This window comes from Protopterus annectens, chromosome 13.part0, assembly GCF_019279795.1.
Source record: "Protopterus annectens isolate FY-2018-M chromosome 13.part0, PAN1.0, whole genome shotgun sequence".
NCBI lineage: Eukaryota > Metazoa > Chordata > Ceratodontiformes > Protopteridae > Protopterus > Protopterus annectens.
This window is the reverse complement of record NC_056747.1, coordinates 529882319-529903642: the sequence shown is the minus strand read 5'-3', so window position 1 is coordinate 529903642 and position 21324 is coordinate 529882319.

Below are 21324 nucleotides of genomic sequence, written 5' to 3'. Positions count from 1 at the left end.
TGCTAGAGGTGTGACATTCCACACCAAACAGATGTTAATGGGTTAGATGTGTGCTTGTAATCAAATTAATGTATAAAAACATAAATAAGGGCACAAAAATATATTTCAGCTTCCTGCTGTCAGAACCATGCAGTACAAACCACTGAAACCCCTTGCCTTTTCAACCACTTAGCTCAAGCATCAGGAATGACGATCCAAAATCAGGGGCAGATTTTAAATATTGTTATTATATACTTAGAAAGTTGCCAGTATAACAGGTTTTGCATTAGCAAACATTTTATCTATCCATCCATCCTCAATGCCTTTTCCCATTTTTGCACATGGGGTTGGGGTATCACTTCAACAGTGACAATCATCTAGAGCCAAGGTTTACACTGCTGGGTGGTTATGAAAGATATAAAATCCAAAACTCACATTTTTCATTTTTAGGTGACTGCAATCAACAGCAATTTGCCAAAAATATGAGACAAAATTTGGATCAAGGATAGTTAAGAGCTACACCCTCTGTATAAAGACACACACACACGCGACCAACAATTACAGCCAGATGTATGATTGTGTACATCTTAGATGTCTGTTTGGGATCGGATGAACGCATAAGTATATAAATAATAGCTTAGAGATGTCGAACAGCACAGTATAACTCACCCCCCCCCACTTCTTAGCTCAAGAATCACAAAAACACAAAGTTAAGAACAAATTTAAATTTTTTCTTTTACATACTTAGAAAGTTACTAGAACAAATACCTTTGCATTACGACATTCTCTGAAGAACATGAAGTTTGTTGGTAATATGTCCGTCATTATATAACAACTGAAATACACAACAATTTGCCTGAAAAACACAAATATTTTATTAGCAACAGACCAAAATTCTGCCCAATTTCTTTGTTTAAGAATTCCAGACAAGGGAAGGACCAGAAAGGTAACAATGTTTAAATATTACTCTAATTCTCTTAACATTTTTATAGAACAACTGGTGCTGCAATGACATACATTTTCCAAACTATAAGAAATATGAAACTCCTGATTAGTGGCATTATATGATTGACTTACATCTTGTGAGGGACAGAGCACAAACAAACCAAAATCAAGAGCATTTAGCAAAACTGACAGGCAGACATTATGCTTTTTCTAACGCTGTGCCCTATACACTCCTTTTTAGCACTACACAATATCATTTTTATTAAAAAAAATGCAGTGCCAGAAACTTTGGCCGTTAATAGCCCATTTTGAGTGCTACAAGACCCAGAAGCCTCATCTCTCTTTCTCATTTAGAGAATGAAAGAGAAGCGGTCTTTCATCACAGTGGAAAAGTGGAGCAAACACAAATTCATATAGTAAAATCAAAGTACTCCACTAAATGCAGAGTGGTTTTGAGGTATAGTGAGGAGTCTTCAGGTACTTTACTGACTGGTCTGTGATCCTTGCTTTATGGAGCCATGAATATGAAAGTAGTCACTTCTGATAAAGTAATGGGGCAAGGATGGTGTTACCAATTGGGTGGCTCCCAGCAAATGTCAGCTTGTGGCCCCCAAAAATACTATTCCTACATCACACCAATACCTTTCAGCATTATTTTTGTATGGCAAATTTATGTTCTGTTATGTGACAGTCTACATAAACAAACTTCCAAATCAAGAATAGGAGACACACAATGCAGCTTTTAGAAGCAATGTTTTGACATCTTGATAAGACACTGTACACTATCAAAGTAGTCAGTATCACAGAGTGCTTTTGAAACCACACACTACTTGCATTTACAGTGAAGCAAACCATATAACAGAGGTATAAATACACTACACTGCTGAGATTCTACCTGCTGCACTCCACTGCACTACCTGAATAAGAGGAGATAAATATCAATCAAGACCATACGACACACGGGACCCAAAAGAAAAGCCTATAGATTTTCTTAGGGCCTTCTTCTCAGTTATTTGGCTATGTGGACTTGTTTACCGCTTCTTGTGAGAGGTGAGCCAGCTACTAGCTCTTTTATGGATGGTACTGCAGTTGGCCACTACCAAAAATGTGTACAAATTGACTCTTGCCCTTTCTGGTGGACTGTAAGCAATGTATCAAATAAAGTACAGTTGTGTAAACTTATCATAACAGTAGATGTTCAAATGATCACTGCTGCAGTGGCCTTAGCTGTACTGGTTATATCCTCACAGGATATAACAGCTGGCCAGCTTCCAAAGCTTCAGGGCACCTTCCACCTGCCCAAACCGTTAGCACAAACTGAGCTGACTAAAAAGACAGGTTTTGGCGCCAAACCCTTCAGAGTTGTCATGCCAGCTGAGAAAGGGAAGCTGAGCCCTGACAGGACATTGCTAGGAATAAGAAAAGATACATATCAATTCCCTGGCATAAAAAAAACAAAAAAAAAACAAGGCAGATGAAAGGAGGGAGGGACTACTGCAAAAGAAATCATTCAAACATCTACTGTTATAGAAAGTTTACTTACACAACTGTACTTTGTTTTTCATATTGATCACTGCTGCAACACCATAAGCTATATGGGTAGATTACCATAACTTAGAACATCTGGGAGATGGAAGGAAAAAATTCCAGAAACTCCTGGAGAATGGTCCTAGCAAAGCCTGACCTATACCTACAAAAAGAAACTAGCTTGTAGTGCTTTGTAAAAGTATATGGACCAAGTTGCTGCTTCCAGAATACGTCTAGACTCCAACCGTTTTGAAAAATCCACACATGAAGCCAAACCCTAGTAGATTATACCTTGACCCTGCCTGGAATAGTTTTGCTGTTGTGGGAATAACAAAAGGTAATAGCCCTAGACAGCCTTTGGGAAATAGTCTGCTTTGATGCAAGTTGTCCCTTCTTCCTACATCATAAGAAATGAACTGATTGAAATTTTGAAAGACTTTGTTCTGCCAGGATAGTACCCGAGAATACCTCTCAACCTCTTAATCCAAGAAATTTGGACAAAGCAAAAACTAATGGGGGCAGCATATCTGTCATTAATAATGACTTCAATCCTGAGCAATTTGCCAGAAAACCACAAATTTTATGAGGAACAAAGCAGAAATAGGAGGCAGAAATCTTGATATTTTGCTAAAATTTGGACAGTTGAGAGGTATGCACATGAGCTAACCGTGGGCATCCAAGGTATCATCCATATTTTCTCCCTCATTTTTGGGGATCAGGAAAGAAAACAGGGAGACTGACTTGGATACTACTTTAGGCACAGAAGAAGGATTATTTCTCATGGAAACCCTGTCTCTGTGGAAAAAGATATAAGACTGACCATCCATCAGAGTCAGAACTCAGATACTCTTCTTGTAATAGTCAGAAGAACCAGAAAAAATATTTTTCCATGTTAAGAACCTCAAGTCTGCCAGATGAGCTGGTTCAAATGGAGCAAGTGTTAACATCTCTAAAACAACATTTAGACTCCAAGGAAGAGTCATCAGTTTTGCTGGATCTCTCTTATGCAAAATTCCTTTCAAAAACATTTTGACACAGGGCATACTGAAGTGGCTGACAAATGAACCTTGCTAGAGGAGTAATACAGGACATAGGAAGGTAACTCATACAAATATTGCAAAACCAAAGAAACACTAGCCCTGAATGGGTGCTGGTTATGATGCTGGCACCAACTAGAAAACCTCTTCCATTTGTTAATATATGACTTTCTAGTATCAGGCAATCTTATCTCTATTAGTACCTGCTGCATATCCTCAGTAAACAGGTGCTTGAAAGGTATTAAGATCCTGTTATCCAGGCAGTCAGTTGAAGTTGTTTGAGGATGGGATGTGCCAGACACCCCTGTTCTTGTGTGAGTAAATCTACCCTGTGAAGACATTTGTGGTAAATGCCCATGGCCAATTCCAAAAGAAGGGAGAACAGTTGTTGCCTAGTCCAGAAGAGAGCAATCACAATGATCTTGGGGGAATTACTTCTAAGTCTTAAAAAATACCCTAGGCCATAAGGGAGTCACCACAATGATCCTGGAGGAATTACTTCTAAGTCTTCAGAAGTATCCTGGATATCATTAGAAAAGCATACAGGAACACTTTTGTCTGAGGAAAAGAAAGGTATATGTCTTCCAGCCCTTCTTGCTTGGAGTCCTGGAGCAGAAGTTTGCCAGGTGACTGTTCAGCAAGGAGGCAAAAAGGTCTACTTGATGAACTCCCCTCAGATGGAACAAATCTTGAAGACCCCTTAATCAGGAAACCTGCAGAGTGAGATTGTGCTGTAAAGCTATATCACAAGCTAACATGGCTAATCAGCATATGGGGTAAGACCCGTTTCCCCCTTGCTTGTTTTTGTATCACATCACTGAGGTACTGTCCGTAAAAACTTGAAGTGGTCCTAGGGACCAAAGGTGATTCAGAGAGGTGAGTGTCTTGATAAGGGCAAGCATCTCTTTTATGTTTATGTGCTTGTGTCTGTCTTTGTTGTCCCACATACCTTGCACTTTTATCCACCTTGAAACTATTCCACAAGCAAAGTCCAAAGCATCTGTAGTGACTGATTGCTCTGGAGCAGGAAGAGAAAAGGGGAAACCTGGATTCAGGGATATTTGATGTCGCTACCAAGTGATTTCTTGTCTCAAAAATCCTAGCACTTGGCTCTAAATAAATAATGAGTGTTGGTGCTGGGACCAAAGAAACTTCAGATACCACTATATCTTTCTCATATGTAGTCTTGTCAGAGGTATCATGAAGATCATTGATGCTATGAGACCCAGAATCCCGAGGTATTCCTTTGCAGTGACCAAAGGTAAGAGAATCTGTTTGTACTGAGGTGTTTAGCAGATACCCCAGAAACACAATCCTGTGTGATGAAGTCAAAAAAGACTTTTCAATGTTCTCTTGGAATCTCAGCTTGCATAGGAGATCTCTCACCCAAATGAGAGATTCCTGACACCTTGAAACAGACTTTCCAAAGAAAAGCAAGTCATCTAAATATGGAAAAAATTGGATGTGTTGTAGCAAGAAATGTGCTTTAACTGGAGGTAGACACTTCATGAACACTACTGGAGCAGTGGCTAGACCATAGGTAAGGCAGGTAACTGATAATGTGATCCAGGCAAACAAAACCTTAAGAAATGCCTAAAGTCAGGATGAATAGGAATGTGATGATAAGAATCTTTTAAATCTAACATTACCATAAAACTCAAATGATTTCCAGACCAAATGGTAAAGAGGTAACATAGACAAACCATTCAGTAAAAACTGCAAGAAAAATTCAGCCAAACTAGAGTTTTCAACTGTGTAATACTTTAAACCTTATGTAATAGAGGACCATAGGATATATGCAAATGTTCCATTAATGACATCAGGTGTTTCAGCTATATGGCTTCTGAATGTCCATGACATTTTTTACATTTTAAGTCATAAGTTATTTAAAGCAGATTTTTCCTCACTAGAAGAAACTGTAGATAAATCATTCCTCATATTTTCACAGTCAGGATAAACTTTAACATATGAGCCTGACAACTCAAAATTCTAAAAAAATTAAAGTTTCAGAAGCATAGACTTTTTTCCCAAATCTATCAGTTGTTTTACCATCCTTATCAGAAGGGGAAGGATTAGAGTTAACAAAATGCTTGCCAGCAGTTGGACTGACTAAACCTATAGGTGCTGGGTCAAGTGTGAGGTGAGTATATGTACAGAAATTTGAAAGACTGAGGAACTTTGTACTTTCTATCTGCTTTCTTAGGTGCATCAGACTGGCAATCAGGGAAACCACAGTCTGGGACAAACACATCCTTCACTGGTTGCAGCAAGGGGGGGATAGGGGATAGGAGATGGTTCTGGTAATTCGAGTTGTAACATTTCATAGAATTTTCTAAGGGACTGAGAAACCTCAGTGTTCTGCTGAAAACACTGGCACATTTTAGAAATAGTCCCAGAGAAAGAATCCTTGACAGGAAGACTGAGATGACATGCTCTTCTCTGAATCTGAATAGAATTTGAGAAAAAGAAAAAAACTCTATCTGTCCCATCATATTCCTCTTCAGGTAAAACTTCCTGAAAATCTTCAGGAAAAAAGAATCCCATTTTCTCTTTCCAAAAACTATGTGATAAAAACATTCACAAGACCCATTCATTCACCCACAACATTCATTGTACAAGACCCTGAGCAAACTAAATAAAATACTCCTGTCCAGCGACACTCATGCAGGAAACGATATATGTTTTAGTTTTCTGTTTCTTTTTGATAGGAATATTAAGGCAAACAGGATTTTAAGTGGCAGACAAAGCTTCACCAGGGATGGGCACACCATTCTGATTAAGCAGGGGCATCTTCCATGTCCCTTCTACCAACACAAACAAAAGAGGCTCTCTACTGCCCACTAAGTGAACACCAGCATCCTCAGAGCAAGTGGCTATCTCTTAGTCCATAGTGGCTGTATAGGCAACACGAGAGGTATCCAGTGAAAAAAGATGAGTGGTCCGAGGAGCAAGCTTTGGCCATAGCACAGTCTCCCACCTGCGGCTGAGGCAAACTGCAAGCCTGCTGTGGTGGCAAAGATATTTAGTTAACTTTTTATGTTCTTGGATGGAAAAAGGACCAACTGGGAATGTTAATTTGTTAAATAGTTAAGCTGAAAACTGTGCCTCTTTCCAGGGGAAACTAAGCAGCCAAACTAACAAAAATTCAAAAATAGTATAAAATCACTTTTCCCAATAAAAACACAGCACAAATCACTCTAATGCACTTTACCAGTCCCAAAACGTAATTCAAACACAGTTTCTCCACAGGAAAAAAATTTTTTTAGAATGTTTAAATCAACTTAAACTGTCAAACCGAAAAATGCAATCCCATTTAAAAGTACAGCAAAGTTGAGTGACAAGTCAATAAAAACACATATTCCTAGCTTAAAATATACTTTCCCACTCATTAAAAATAATACGTAGAAGGTTTTTCCCCAAATGGAACTTATCTGCCCAGCAATGGAATAGCCAACCGTCGATCCTCTGAAGCCCAGAGAGGAGTGCTCTCTTCTGGGGCAGAAAAGTTCTGAAGGGTTTGGCACTTCATAGGTTCATAGGTTGGTACTACGCTATCAGCCCTAGGGCCTATACAAGCCTAGCCATAACAATTCCCTGGCTATTTCTTTCCACACTATTTACTTCCCTGGACCCCTGTCTAGCAGGGCGACTGACGTGATCCCCGGGGTGAATTTCCTTTCTCCCATCCAATCGTCAAGGTTCCTTTTGAAGAGGGCCAAAGAGGCACTCTGCTTGACATGTATGGGCAATCTATTCCAGAGTCTGGGGAGTCTCTGGGTTAAACCTAAACGAATCTTGAGCAGAGTAACAGTTTGGGAGTGTGTAAGGTGCCCTGAAGATTTGGAAGCTGGCTGGCTATTATATCTTATTCAAGATATAACCCATATAACATAGGCTACTGCAGCAGTGACCAACATGAACAACATCAGATGTGCAACTCAGCACTATGTAATGTTGAGCTGCTTCCTGCGGCTTTTCACTGTGCTACTCAAATGAAAAAAAAAGACCTAAGTTGAGTCCTTATAACAAATTTTAACTGATTAGCTGCACTCTGCTCTGCAACCAGCATTGCAAGCTATTAATATATTAGTTAAACATTCCCTCACAGCTAAACAGAATTCCTTGACTGCAGGCAAAGTCTGTATCGTCTAAACCCCATTTTGCTTCCCAAGGAGAACAATAGGGCAGGAATCTGTTCACATAAGGTAACATTTATTATCCTGTTTTATATGACTGCGGCAACTGGCTCAATAACTGTTGCATTGTACTCAATGCTGATACTATTTAATCTAATGTTGTCACTCATTATTGGCATTATTTAAAGAAAATCTTGCACTGTTGATAATTTTAAAGTAATATTTCAAAGTTGTGCTCTGGTTATGTTGCATTGGTTTTCATCAGTGACACTGTCTAAAGTAATATTGCCCTGTTGCTAATACTGTTTAAGGTAATTTTGCACTGCTGCTCATTACTGACACTGTTATCTCAGTTACTGATTGCACTGTCGATCATTGTTGCTGTTGTATTGCTGCTTGCTAGCCTCACAGAATTTGGAAGCTACTCTCTCACATAATACCCAGTTGATAAGTGAGCTGGTTCCATGGAATAATGGGATAAAGTCCTGGCTAGGCCTCAGGCAACCCCAGTTCATTTAGTGGCTCAGGTGACTCTAGGAGCTGGCCAGGGAAGATGGGAGTGAGTGGCCACTGATGTCTCATCCATCTTGGTGAGAGGGAGTTGACTTGTGGAAAGACAACGTATTTCACCCATGGAGAGTGGGCCTAGGGAGCCTGTGCTGTCATGGTGCTTTCATACTTGTGAGTTTAGATGTCCTTTGAGGGAACAGTTGTGAAGCTTGGTAAGCAATGAGGGGGATTCAGGGTGGGGATGCCCCATTTGGAAAGTTGGCAGATAACCCCACAGGACAATCAAGCTGGCCTGCTCCGTACTACATGACTCTTACCTCCAGGGAACAGATAGGTAAACAGAGCTTTCCATGCAGGAGTGTATCGACTCTATGGCTCTTGCATAATCTGTGAAAGAAGTCCCCACAGAATGAATGGGCTAATTGGGTGCCAGTAGAGGAGCCGTCTCGTAAAGTCCTGTGGGGGGGAATTAAAACATTCAATAATTGCCATGCACATTTACCTGTGGGTACAGAGCACCTTCAATAGACCAATGTATTCTGAGCTCATAAAGAAAATACTGCCTAATCATCCCAGACAAAGGACTAAGAAACCTCAGCCATTTGTTCACACTTCAGCACCCTCACGTTGACCAAGGGTTTCTATAGTCAGTAAACATACCTGTAGGAGTCACAACAGTGCAAACTGCAAGCCTTTTTAAGGCCCACGGAGGGTGGTGGCAGTATGCCTAACAATAGTCACCTATTATTAAAACATTACCATGAGTCCTTGCTATTACTTGATATTTCTGAGTCAGTGTAGCAACAGCCTCATGCTTACTGAAAGCCCTTTTGTTACTTTACAATGATTCAGTATGTAAAAATTGTAAATATGTGTTCAGCATGAAAACTATCCTCTCACCTCCAAACCTAGCTGATAAGCACCATACACACTTACAGTACAGAGACTTCCACTATACTATCTTACATTGGGTCATTATGAGAACACTGTCTAAGCCTACCAGAGACAGGACTAAGAAACCTCAGTCATTACTTCACATTACAACACCCCTGCTTTCACACTGCACTGTCGTGGCCAGTACAGATAACTGTAAGTGTCAAAAGGTTGCAGAATACAAGCACTCAAGGCTTAGTGCTAATGTCTTAGTAACAGGTGACTCTGTTATTAAGCATACTGATAGCATCCTCACCAGGCTCATAAGAACAGACTGATGGTAAAAAAGAAGTTATGTACTCACCATAACGTTCCATCTGAGTAGTTCTACTTCATTTGTCTTTAACCTGTGGGTACCGGATCTGCATCAGAGCTGGCAATTTCACTAGCATCTGCTCTGAGCTCCAAGCTCCTCCCCTTACTCATAATACACCACCACTACCTTCCATCCCCAAGATCAAGTTTGCTGCAACTTACACTGAGAACCCGACCTCAAAAAAACACCTTACACACCTAAAACCAGCTAAAAAGCTGTCCATATGGTAAGGCCAGGGGGAAGAAGGGAGGGATGGTTGAAGACAAATGAAGCAGAACTACTCAGATGGAACGTTATGGTGAGTACATAACTTCTTTATCTGAAGTAGTTTACTTCATTTGATCTTCAACCTGTGGGACAGAGTCCCCAGCTACTAAAATACCTGGGTGGCCCTCAAGGAAGGACATTCTGGAGCACCTCGGAACCAAAGGATGCTCTCCTTCTAGACATCAAATCCAATTTGTAGTGAGAAATAAAGGTATGAGATGAGGACCAAGTAGCCGCAGAACAAATATCATCCGGCGAGACTCTCGACCAAAAGGCCGCAGAAGTAGCCATGGGCCTAGTCGAATGAGTTTTCACCTGACCCGGAGGAGACAAACATTTATCCTTATAGATCTGAAGGATACACAAGGAGATCCACCTAGTGATGGTGACCTTGGAGATAGGTTTACCAAAAAGGGTTTAGTGAAGAACACAAACAATTGATCAGATTTGCGAAAGGTTCTAGTCCTGCGTAAATAGAATCATAATTGTCTATGAACATCCAACAAGTGAAGTCTGTATTCTTTCTTGCAAAATTTGGAAAAAAAACACAATTGATGGTTTGATTGAGGTTTGGTACCTGTCCTCGGAACTTTAACAGGCACTTCTGAAACCCTCTTAGCAGAGGTGATAGCCACTAAACTCTGTTTTCCAAGACAGATCTGTAGTTGCTGCAGGTTCAAATGGTGACCAATGCTTGAAGAGCCATAGTAAGGTCCCAAGGGATCTTTGACCAGAGGGCGTAATAGAAGATACCTTTAATAGCTTTACACAGTCTGGAAAAGGCTAGAGAAGCAGAACTTGCCCACATGAAAATGAGATGGCAGCTAGAATGACTGTCCAGGCCAGGGGAAGGAGGAGGAGGGTCAGGAAAGAAAGAAGCGAGAAGACAACTAACATGGAACGTTATGGTAGGTACATAACTTCTTAATGTTAAGTTGTCAATCTCGCCTTCATTCTTGCTTGATGGGACCACGTCCTAGCACCTCTATCCTGGGTGGCTCAATGGAACAAACTCTTGAGGACTGTAGAGCCAAAACTGGCTCTGTCCCTGGAGGCCAAGTCCAATTTGTAATGGGAAACAAAAGTGTGAGGAGTGGCCCAAGTGGCCGCTGCACAAATAGTGTCCAAAGGAAGTCTAGCTTGAAAAGCTGTAGAAGTAGCTAAGCTCCTAGTTGAATGTGCTTTAGGCTTTGAGCACAGCTGTTTTCCCCTGAGCAGATAAATTTCAGAGATGACCGAAGAAAGCCATCTGGACAAGGTCACTTTAGAAACAGGAAGGCCTTTTTTATTATCCGCATAGGAAACAAAAAGTTCTGTCCAAATAATATCTAAGTTGACGGTGGACATCAAGATAATGTAGCTTTTGTTCAGCTCTATCTGAATAGTTAGGAAAAATACAGGAGATCAATGGATTGATTCAAATTGTTCTTTGAAGCGACCTTAGGCAAAAAGGTTGGGTTAGTTCTCAAAGATACTCTGTCTTTGTGAAAAACCAAACAGGGGGGTCGAACCGTAAGAGCATGAAGTTCAGACACCCTCCTGGCCGATGTAATAGCCACTAGGAATAAAGTTTTCCAAGAAAGATATTTCAGGGAACAAGAAACAGCTGGCTCGAAGGGGGAAGAATCAAGGATGTCAGCACTAAATTTAGATCCCACTGAGGAGGAGGATTCCTGATTGGAGGCTTTAGTAGGAAAATTCCTTTCAAGAAAGCCCTGCAGAGCCTATGGGACATAATATTATGATCTGCTATCCCGACATGAAAATTGGAAATAGCAGCCAATTGAACTCTGACTGTGGAAGAAGAGGAGCCTGCATGAAAAATCTCTGCTAAGAAGTCCAGGACTGCCTGAACAGGGGCAGTAAAAGGATCAATATTCTTGGCCTTAGCCCAATAAGAGAAATGTTTCCATTTGCTTGTATAAATCCTCCTGGTAGAGGATTTTAGTGAAGCTACTATGATGTCTCTAACTGGGTTAGAGATCAAAGGAAGCCTGGCTAAGGAAGGAAGTGGAGCAACCATGCTGTGAGGTTGAGAGAAGAGATTGACCGGTGCAGCTGACCCGATTGGTGAATCAGTAGATCTGGCACTGGGTCCAGATGCCACGGCTGTACCAAAAGGTGATGATGGAGGAACGGGAACCAAACTTGTCGAGGCCAGTAAGGGGCAATGAGAATCAATTTGGCTCTCAAAACGGTAGCTTTCTGGATAACCTGAGGGATCAGAGGAAATGGAGGGAAGGCATAAAGAAGTCCCTGGGGCCAATCCTGGGTCAGAGCGTCTCTCGGGGGATGGCCTGATAGAGGGAAGAGGCAGAAGAAGTCTGGACATTTGCTGTTTTGGGGAGTAGCAAAAAGATCGCAACATGGACGACCCCATTCCAGAAAAATCTCTTCCGCTATAGATTGCTTGAGAGACCACTCGTGAGGCATGAGAATAGCTCTGCTCAATCTGTCCGCTACAATGTTGGTTTTCCCAGGGATATGCGTTGCTACCAGAAACCGATGAGAGGAGATCGCCCATTGCCATAGTCTGAGCGCTTCTCGACACAAGGGGTAGGACTTGGTTCCGCCCTGTTTGTTGATATACCAAACTACAGACATGTTGTCTGTGTGGACTACAATTGTCCCTACGGGAAGAAAGTCGTTGAGGGCTTGCAACGTTAAAAGCACTGCTCTCATCTCCAGGACATTTATGTGCAGATGGTACTCGAACAGCTGCCACGTCCCATGAACCATCCTGCCCTGATAATGACCCCCCCACCCGATCAGAGAGGCATCCGTGGTGACAGTGGCTATCGGGGATGGAGGTACAAAGTACCTGCCTTGGTGAACCTGAGGAGATGTGATCCACCAAGCAAGATGCTCTTTGCACGTCTGTGTCACCAGAATCTGGTGACGCATAGGAAGTTGTTGGTATGACCATTGTGTGAACAGCATCCACTGAAGAAGGCGCATGTAGAATCGAGCCAGGGGAAGAAGAGTAATGGCCGCAGCCATGAGACCTAATACCTTTAGAACCATTCTGGCCTGTACTTTCTTGTTGGCCAGAATGATCCTGACATGACTCTGAATGTCTGAAACTCTTTGATCTGTAAGGGTAGCTGACATCCGAACAGTGTTTAAGTTTGCGCCTATGAAGGTAATAGACTGGCAGGGCGATAAGGATGACTTTTCAAGTTGATCGATATGCCCAAATGAGAACAAAGATTTATTGTGTAATCCCTGGCTTGTATAAGCTGATGCCTGGTGGTGGCTGACAGGAGCCAGTCGTCGAGATACGGAAACACCTGGAATCCTTGACGTCTCAGGTGAGCCGTGACCACTGCCATGCATTTGGTGAACACTCTGGGGGCTGTAGTGAGACCAAAGGGCAGGGCTCTGAACTGGAAATGACTGGACCCCAGCCGAAGCGGAGAAATCTCCTGGAGCGTCTGTGAATTTTGATGTGATAGTACGCATCCTGAAGATCTATTGAGCACATCCAGTTGTCCTTCTGTAAGAAGGGCAGAATTGACTGAAGAGTGACCATTCGAATCTTGTCTTCCTCACAGACTTGTTGAGTCTGCTGAGATCCAATATTGGTCTCCAGTCTCTCGTCTTTTGGGGACCAAAAGAACCTTGAGTAGATTCCGGCTCTGAATGGTCTGTTGTAACTGGCTGAATGGCTCTTTTGCAGTAGTTTTGAGACTTCTAACTCTGCAATTTCCCTTAGACCGGTGGTACATCTGGAAGGGAATTTGAGGGGAAAGGACTTTACTCGAAAGGAATTATGTAACCCGTGGATATGTACGACTGTACCCATCTGTCTTGAGTGAGGGAATGCCAGGCTTTTGGGTACAGTGATAATCTTCCCGACTACCTCCAAGGAGGGACAGCCGGGCAACATCTCAGGGATGCTGAAAGGGCTTGTCAGAGAGAGGCTCTCTGTTTCCTGGTTTTGGACCCCTCTGCCTCTAGGCGTCTGTTATTGTTACCCCTCTGCCTCTAGGGGTAAACTGACCACGTGAATCAGGCGTGACCCCTTGGGATTCACGGAACCACATTTTCCACCCTTCTGTCCTTTGGGATAAGGTCTAGAAGGGGTGCATAAACGGACTCCTACAGCAGAAAGAGTCTTGCCGTCCTGCTCGCACCTGCTCAAAGTTTCCTTCACCTGAGGGCCAAACAAAGCTGACCCATCAAAGGGAGAATTTGTGAAGGACGCCTTGAAGGGATCTGCAAAGTCACATAGCCGCATCCAGGCTTGGCGTCTAAGAGCCACACCTGTACCTGCGGCTCTACTCGCTCCATCAGCAGCATATGATATTAGCCGCATGGAGGAGTTTGCAATGGAATTAAGGGTTCCTAGCTGCGAAGCAATCTTTTCTTGAGCTCCTGCAGCTGTAGGATCCTGTACTACTTCACCCAGCTCCTTAAGGATATCCCTCTGGAGTCTGGTGAAGTGACATAGGTAATTCAGCGACGCATAGCAAAGGTCGCTGAGGAAAACATCCGCTTCATTACCTATCCATGGTCCTAGAGTCCTTATTAGGAGGATGGACGGCGGAAGGATCTGCAAGTTCCTTCTTGGTGGCAGCAGCCACCACCATGGCATCAGCGGGACACCCTTAGTGAGGAATTGCGTGACACCTGGGGAAGTGATAAATTTTGAAGGCCTCCTAGGGACTGGCTCTACAGAGTCAGGAGCTGCCCACGCCTTCGGGCAATAACTTGCATAAGGGGGTCGAAAGGCGGAGACACCCAGGAGGTGGAGGGCCGAGATCCAAACGCCTCTAGGTATACTGACTCATCCTCAGAGGGATTGTTGGTGGGCCAGTTTCCCTCTGTTTAAGGAGTTCTAGGATGTCTGAGAAGGAGACATCCTCAGAGGGGATCTAGGGATCCCTCTGACTCATCAAAGTCAGTATCCAAGTGACAGACTCGGGGGAGTCTACATGTTTCCTCTTACAAGTCCTCTTCCTAGGAGGATCTCCCGAAACATCAGGAGAATCCTCGGAAGAGGGGGAAATTCCCAATGGGGAAACCTGAGGCGGAGGATCTCTGGGTCCTGTAGCAAGAGAAGTGGCAGAGATGTCAACAGGCACTATAGAGGGAGGAGCTACGGGAACAGACTGCTGACTGATACCAGTGGCCAGTACACTCTTCATCACCTCGAATGCTCCCCTCCCAGGCATGTCCGAGAGAACCCGTTCAAGAACTAGGAACTCCAGGGACCACCGAAGGGAAGTCTCCGAGGCAGATGTCGGAGCCGAGCTCACCAAGGCCGAGGCTCCAAGGGAAGAGCGGGTTCGGACAAGGGTCCGATGCCACTCACCCCTCGGAGGAGACCATGGAAGCCCGACCACGAATCCCTCTAAGGAAGGTCTCAAGAGGAGATAAGAGTAGAGGCTGAAGGAACAGAAGGGGTATCTGTCCTCCAGCCGTAGCAGTAACCATTCCTGAAGACTCCAACTCCAAACTCTGGGGTAGAGTTGAAGGAGGAACTGTAACGGGGTGTGGACCAACAGTCGTCTGTTGAGACGGACTATGTAACATTTGGGCCAGTACCTGTGACTTAAGTAATCTGCTGACCACTCTCTCTAGGTCATGGTCTGAAAGTCTGGATGACCTTGAAGATCGGCTCCGATGGCTCCGTTCCGAAAGGAGAGGTGAAGCCGGAGCCGAAAGTATCGGCTCCAAGGAAGGAGACCTCGACCTCTTCCTGGAATGAGCCATCGGAACCGATACTATAGATCCTGTCGGAGCCGAAGACTTATCGGAGCCGACAGGAAGCGTCGATGCAGCGGCTCCAGCCGGAGCCGATACAGCCACAAAATTAGCGGTGTCGGAGCCGATCGGAGCCGACACCGATGCCTGTGCCACATGGTGGTCGGAACCGATCGGAGCCGACACCGAAGTGGTCGATGCAGAATCGGCACCGATAGCCATCGGTGCCGAAGGCTTGTTAAGCCAGAATCGGCTCCAGCCGAGCCGATCTCGACTCGAACGAGTCGGACCCGAGGCCGCAGGCTTAGACACAGAAGCCTGGGCCTTGGAAGATTTGGCTGATTTAGATGGAGCCGACTTAGCCGGAGAGCCCTCCGCCAAGAAGGCCCCTAAGTATCAGCTTGTTTTCTTTCCTGCAGGACTCTCTGGCTGAAGGAATGACAAATAGCACAGGAGTCCTGCAGGTGAAGAGGCCCCAGGCAATACAGGCAAGAAGTGTGACCGTCTGTCAGAGACATCTTCTGACAGCACAAGTCACACTTCTTAAAGCCTGAGACCCTCTCCTTTGACATGGTGTTTCACAACACACACACACACCAGTCAAAGAATTAAATTAAATAAAATACCAAAAAGGTATTACTAAAAAAACACACACACACACCCTAACGGGGGGGGGGATGGGATGGGTAAAGTTTGACTAAAAAAAAAAAATTAGAAGAGAGGGATTTTCTGTCAGAAAATCTATAAAATTAACTTAAAACTAAAAATTAAAGGGTTTTTAGCAAAAAGGGGCTTAAATATAAAAGTAGTGAATCACTTACCAGGAGCTGGTAAAAGGAGGACCTCATAAGCGAAGCGGCAAACGAGATCTGGGTACTTACCACCTTGCATCATGGGATATGGGGCTGCCTCGAGCTGGTAAAAGTGACTCTCGAGCTTAGCAAGTGCCGAGTCGGAGCCGAGGGATCGGCTCCGAACCCATCAAGCAAGAATGAAGGCGAGATTGACAACTTAACATCAATTGATCAGATTTGCGAAAGGTTCTAGTCCTGCGTAAATAGAATCATAATTGTCTATGAACATCCAACAAGTGAAGTCTGTATTCCATTTTGTTGGCAAAATTTGGAAAGAAAACAGATAAATTGATGGTTTGATTGATGTTAACGTGTGATGCTACTTTTGGAAGAAAAGAAGGTTTGGTACAAAGGGAAACCCTGTCCTTATGGAAAATCATGTATGGAACTTTAACAGGCAACGCTTGCAGTTCTGAAACCCTCTTAGCAGAGGTGATAGCCACTAGAAACTCTGTTTTCCAAGACAAAAACTTAAGATCTGTAGTTGCTGCAGGTTCAAATGGTAGAGCGACCAATGCTTGAAGAGCCATAGTAAGGTCCCAAGGGGGAATAGGATCTTTGACCAGAGGACGTAATAGAAAGATACCTTTAATAAAGGCTTTACACAGTCTGGAAAAGGCTAGAGAAGCAGAATTTTTGCCCACATGAAAATGAGAGATGGCAGCTAGATGAACCTTGATTGTAGAAGAGCTAGCTCCTTGTTGAAAAATATTTGCTAGAAAATCGAGAATAGCTGAAAAAGGAGCTGTGAAAGGGTCTAAACTCCTTTGAGAAGCCCAAAAGAAAAAAAGGTTTCCATTTGATATGATAAACCTTCCTGGTGGAGGATTTATGAGCTGCCACCAGAATAGACCCGACTGAAGAAGACAATCCAGGAGTCCTAGCAATTAAGGGAGCTGAAGCAGCCAAGCCGTGAGCTTCAAACTGTCCAGACTCGGATGAGGAACCCTTGAGAGGTGTGAAATGAGATCCTGAACGGGATCCAAGATCCAAGGTGGAGCCATAAGATGAGACCAAAGGAAGGGAAACCATACCTGGTGAGGCCAAAACGGGGCAATGAGGATCACTTTGCTCCACAGTCGGCAAGCTTTCTGTAAAAACCTTGGAATAAGGGGTGTAGCAGGATAAGCATACAGAAGACCGGGAGGCCCAGCATGCACTAGAGTGTCTCTGGGGGACTCCCCCGGCTAGGGGTTCAGAGTGAAGAATTCTCTGCACTTCACGTTGGAAGGAGATGTGAAGAGATTGCAGCAATGCCGACCCCACTTCAGAAAGCTCTGCTCTGCTACTGAAGGATTCAGAGACCACTCATAAGGCATCAGTATAGTCAGACTTAATGTGTCCACTAAAATGTTGGACCGTCCCGGAATATGCATTGCTGTCAGAAAGTGATCGGTGGAGATCACCCATTCCCAAACTCTCATAGCCTCACGACAAAGGGGGTAAGATCTGGTCCCTCCCTGTTTGTTGACATACCAGACCACTGACATGTTGTCTGATTGAACTGCAATGGTTCCCAGAGGAAGAAATGTATGAAGGGCCTGCAACGCCAAAAGGACCACCCTCATCTCCAGAACATTTATTTGCAAACTGGTCTCGATAGGGGACCACAGACCTTGGACTGCCCTGCCCGAACAATGCCCCCCCCCACCCAAGTTGGGAGGCATCCATGGTCACTGTGGCTTGGACAGGGGCTAGAACAAAAGCTCATCCCTCCAGAATTTCCGGAGAATGCATCCACCAAAGAAGGGACGACCTGCAGGCTCAACTGAGGTGTATTGGATGCGACAACAGAAGATCCAACAGGGACCACTGCACCGCTACAGTCCATTGTAGTACTCGCATGTGTAATCGGGCATGGGGAAGAAGCGTTATGGTCACTGCCATAGAACCTAGGGCCCTCAGAACTGAATCTGCCGAGCGAAGGTGAATATGTGGCCACAATCAGTGCACCTCTTAGGATCAGTCATGTCCCAGGTCAAGATTTTTATAGAAATCTCAAACACAATACAGAAAGAACAACTAGTTCTCTAAACATAGGCAAAAAAGAGACAAAAAACTAGTTCTCTTAACACACCCACTCACTTTATTCTCAAAAAGCACAAAGAACACTGAGGGGGGAGGGGAAGACAACTATACACTAAACTAACTAGCTAAAACTACACAAAAAGCCTAAAACTCGACGCAGCAGTGAGGGTAGGAAGAGAGAGAACCTACACTGACAAGACTACACTCAAAAAACACTAAAATACCAAAATAATCCAACTCACAGACTCAGAATCACGATGCTTATGGCTAGCCGCGGCAAAGGAGATCTGGGGGATGGAAGATAGTGGTGGCGTATTATGGGTAAGGGGAGGAGCTTGGAGCTATGAGCAGACGCTAGTCAAATTGCCGTCTCGGATCCGATACGGATCCGGTACCCACAGGTTGAAGATCAAATCAAGTAAACTACTTCAGATAACCCATCAGCTCCGGCTTCATATAGTCCCATTTCAATTTTAAACCATTATTATAAAGTGCTTATGTCTACAATGGCTAAAATAATGGCAAAGCTGTTTGCCAAAAATTGATAGATATGGATCACTGTGGTTTTGTGGAGTGGAGGCAAACACTTGACAACATTAATAAAACAATGATGATCCAGAGGGAAACAGAATGTAAGAAAATACCATTGTTGTTGGTGGGCTGTGACGCAGAGAAAGCATTTGACAGAGTAAGCTGGGATTTTATGAGTAGGGCAACCGAAGCATTTGCATTTCCTGATACAATAATAAGGCTGACTAGGAGAATATATGAGGTATCAAAGGCAAAAATCAACGTAGAAGGGTTCCTCTCTGATAAGTAATGTCTGAACAAAGGAACAAGGCAGGGATGACCTCTTTCCCCTTCATTGTTTGAGTTATATTTAGAACCACTGGCAAAGAAAATAAGAGATTCAGAAATTCAAGGATATCATTGGTATGGTATTCAAGAAAAGTTGGGTTTATTTGCAGATGATATTATTTTGTACCTGATAAAATCAGAAAAGGACAAGTGTTGTGGAACATTCTGAGACACTTCTGGATATTTCAGGATATAAAATTAATGAAGATAAAACAAAGACTATAACTGTAAACTATGTATTCACACATGAATTGGTTCAGCAATACCCATATTTATGGGAACATGATAAAATGAAGTATGCAGTGGTATGGATTAAAATGGATGCTGTTAATGCAGCTAAGGATATGTGAGAAGAGACTAAACAAAAGATAATACAGAAACTGAGAAACTGGACGTTCTTGCCTATGGATATAGATAGCAAGACACAAGCAGTAAAAAAAGTTTTAGTTCATTTAGTTTCATACACAGGTCAGGCATATTTTTATCAAGAAGAGGAGTAGTTTTGAACAGTAATTAATAAAGAGTTGAAGGGTTTTATCTGGGAAGGGAAAAGGACAGATGGCAAGCTGTATAAGTTGATCCTTCCAATAGAAAAGGGAGGTTTAGGATTACCTGATTTTAAGGGATATTTTACAGCTACACATATAAGGCTCATATATATAATATAAGCAGAAAGTTACAACTCAAAGTGGAAAGAGATGAATAATTGGGGGAATTTCAAGAAATAAGGAAAGAGTGGGATTTTGGTTGCAAATACTTAAGGAGAATAACAACAGTCATACAGAATATTATATTCATAAAGAAGTAGAAAGTATACTAAGAACTGAGCCAACATAGGAATGGAGAAAGCAGATTCTGCCAGTAGGGATGACTGCAATTAGGGGTATAGAGAATAGGCAAGCGGGAGCTGGAATTTACAGGAGGAAGCTGACAAAGGAACCAAGGTATTTGCTCCAAAAAATTAGAAATGAAAAGGTAATACAATGGGAACAGGCCAAGAAGACATTTGGACTACAGGCTACAGATTCCCTTCTCTATCAGAGACTGATATCAGAGTATAGGCTAATAGAAGGGGAGAGGGGAATTCTAAGTGAAAGAGCTGCACTGGTTGATTTTTTAGTGAACCTAAAACAGAAGCTGCAGTTAAAAAGGGATGATTAGTAGGGCATATGAAATGCTGCAAGATAACTACAGGAATCAATCAGAGGAGGTCATAAAGATTGGTAAGACAGACTAGATAAACAATTCACAAAGACACAATGAGAGGACATACTTATGGCTCCCAAATATGCAACAAAGTCTAGAAGATTTAGGATTTTTGCCTGGAAGTGTTTGCATAGGCACTTTTATACCCCAAGCAGACTCCAAATAATTTTTCCTCAGGTAGATGGCAAATGTTAGCGGTATGATGGAGAATAAAGAGGTAAGCAGGAACATATGATTTGGGAGTGTATTGAGTTTGCTGACTTTAAAAATTCCCTACAGAGTGCTTTGTCTGGAACATTGGACGAGCAAACGAGTGTAACTCAGGAAATGATTCTTTGAGCTTGGAGAAAGAATCTGTATTACCTCAAAGGCCTTGTTAAGTTTAATTTTGGTGACTTTTCAAAAAGCAATTACTAGAAAATGGAAATAAAAGTTCAAACCAACCATACTTGAAGTAATATATATTGTAAAAGAGATAAAAGAACAGGAAGTGGGATCTTTAGAAAAAAGGTAGGAGTAAATTACAGAAAAAAAATGGAAGTTTTGGGAACAATACATGCAGGAAAAATGTTCTGGAGGAGGAATCAGGTTTAAGAGAAGGCAGGAATTCAGCAATTTATGTAATGTTGGATTAATTATATTGAATAGAATAGTATATGTGATGTATAATGTCGGTAAACGTGAACTTGTTCATATGGTTTGATTACTTTTATATAAATGTAAGTTTGTCTCTGTCACAAGTGATAATTCAATAAGTGTGTTAAAGAAAAAGAATACAGTGATGATAAGTTACCTTTCTAGATCAACGATTTGGGATGTAACAACGGCTTTTAGATTCTTCCATTCTGACAAATATGATTATGAGTTATTAGTGGCCTGCATTGCAGTAAATGACCTTAGGTCTTCCCCCATAGGGACATCCAGAAGGATATTACTGATTTTGTTATGCGTGTATCCAAGGCAGAAAAGACAATGCACTTGAGTGGTATTTGCCATCACCCAGAATGATGCTGAGATTC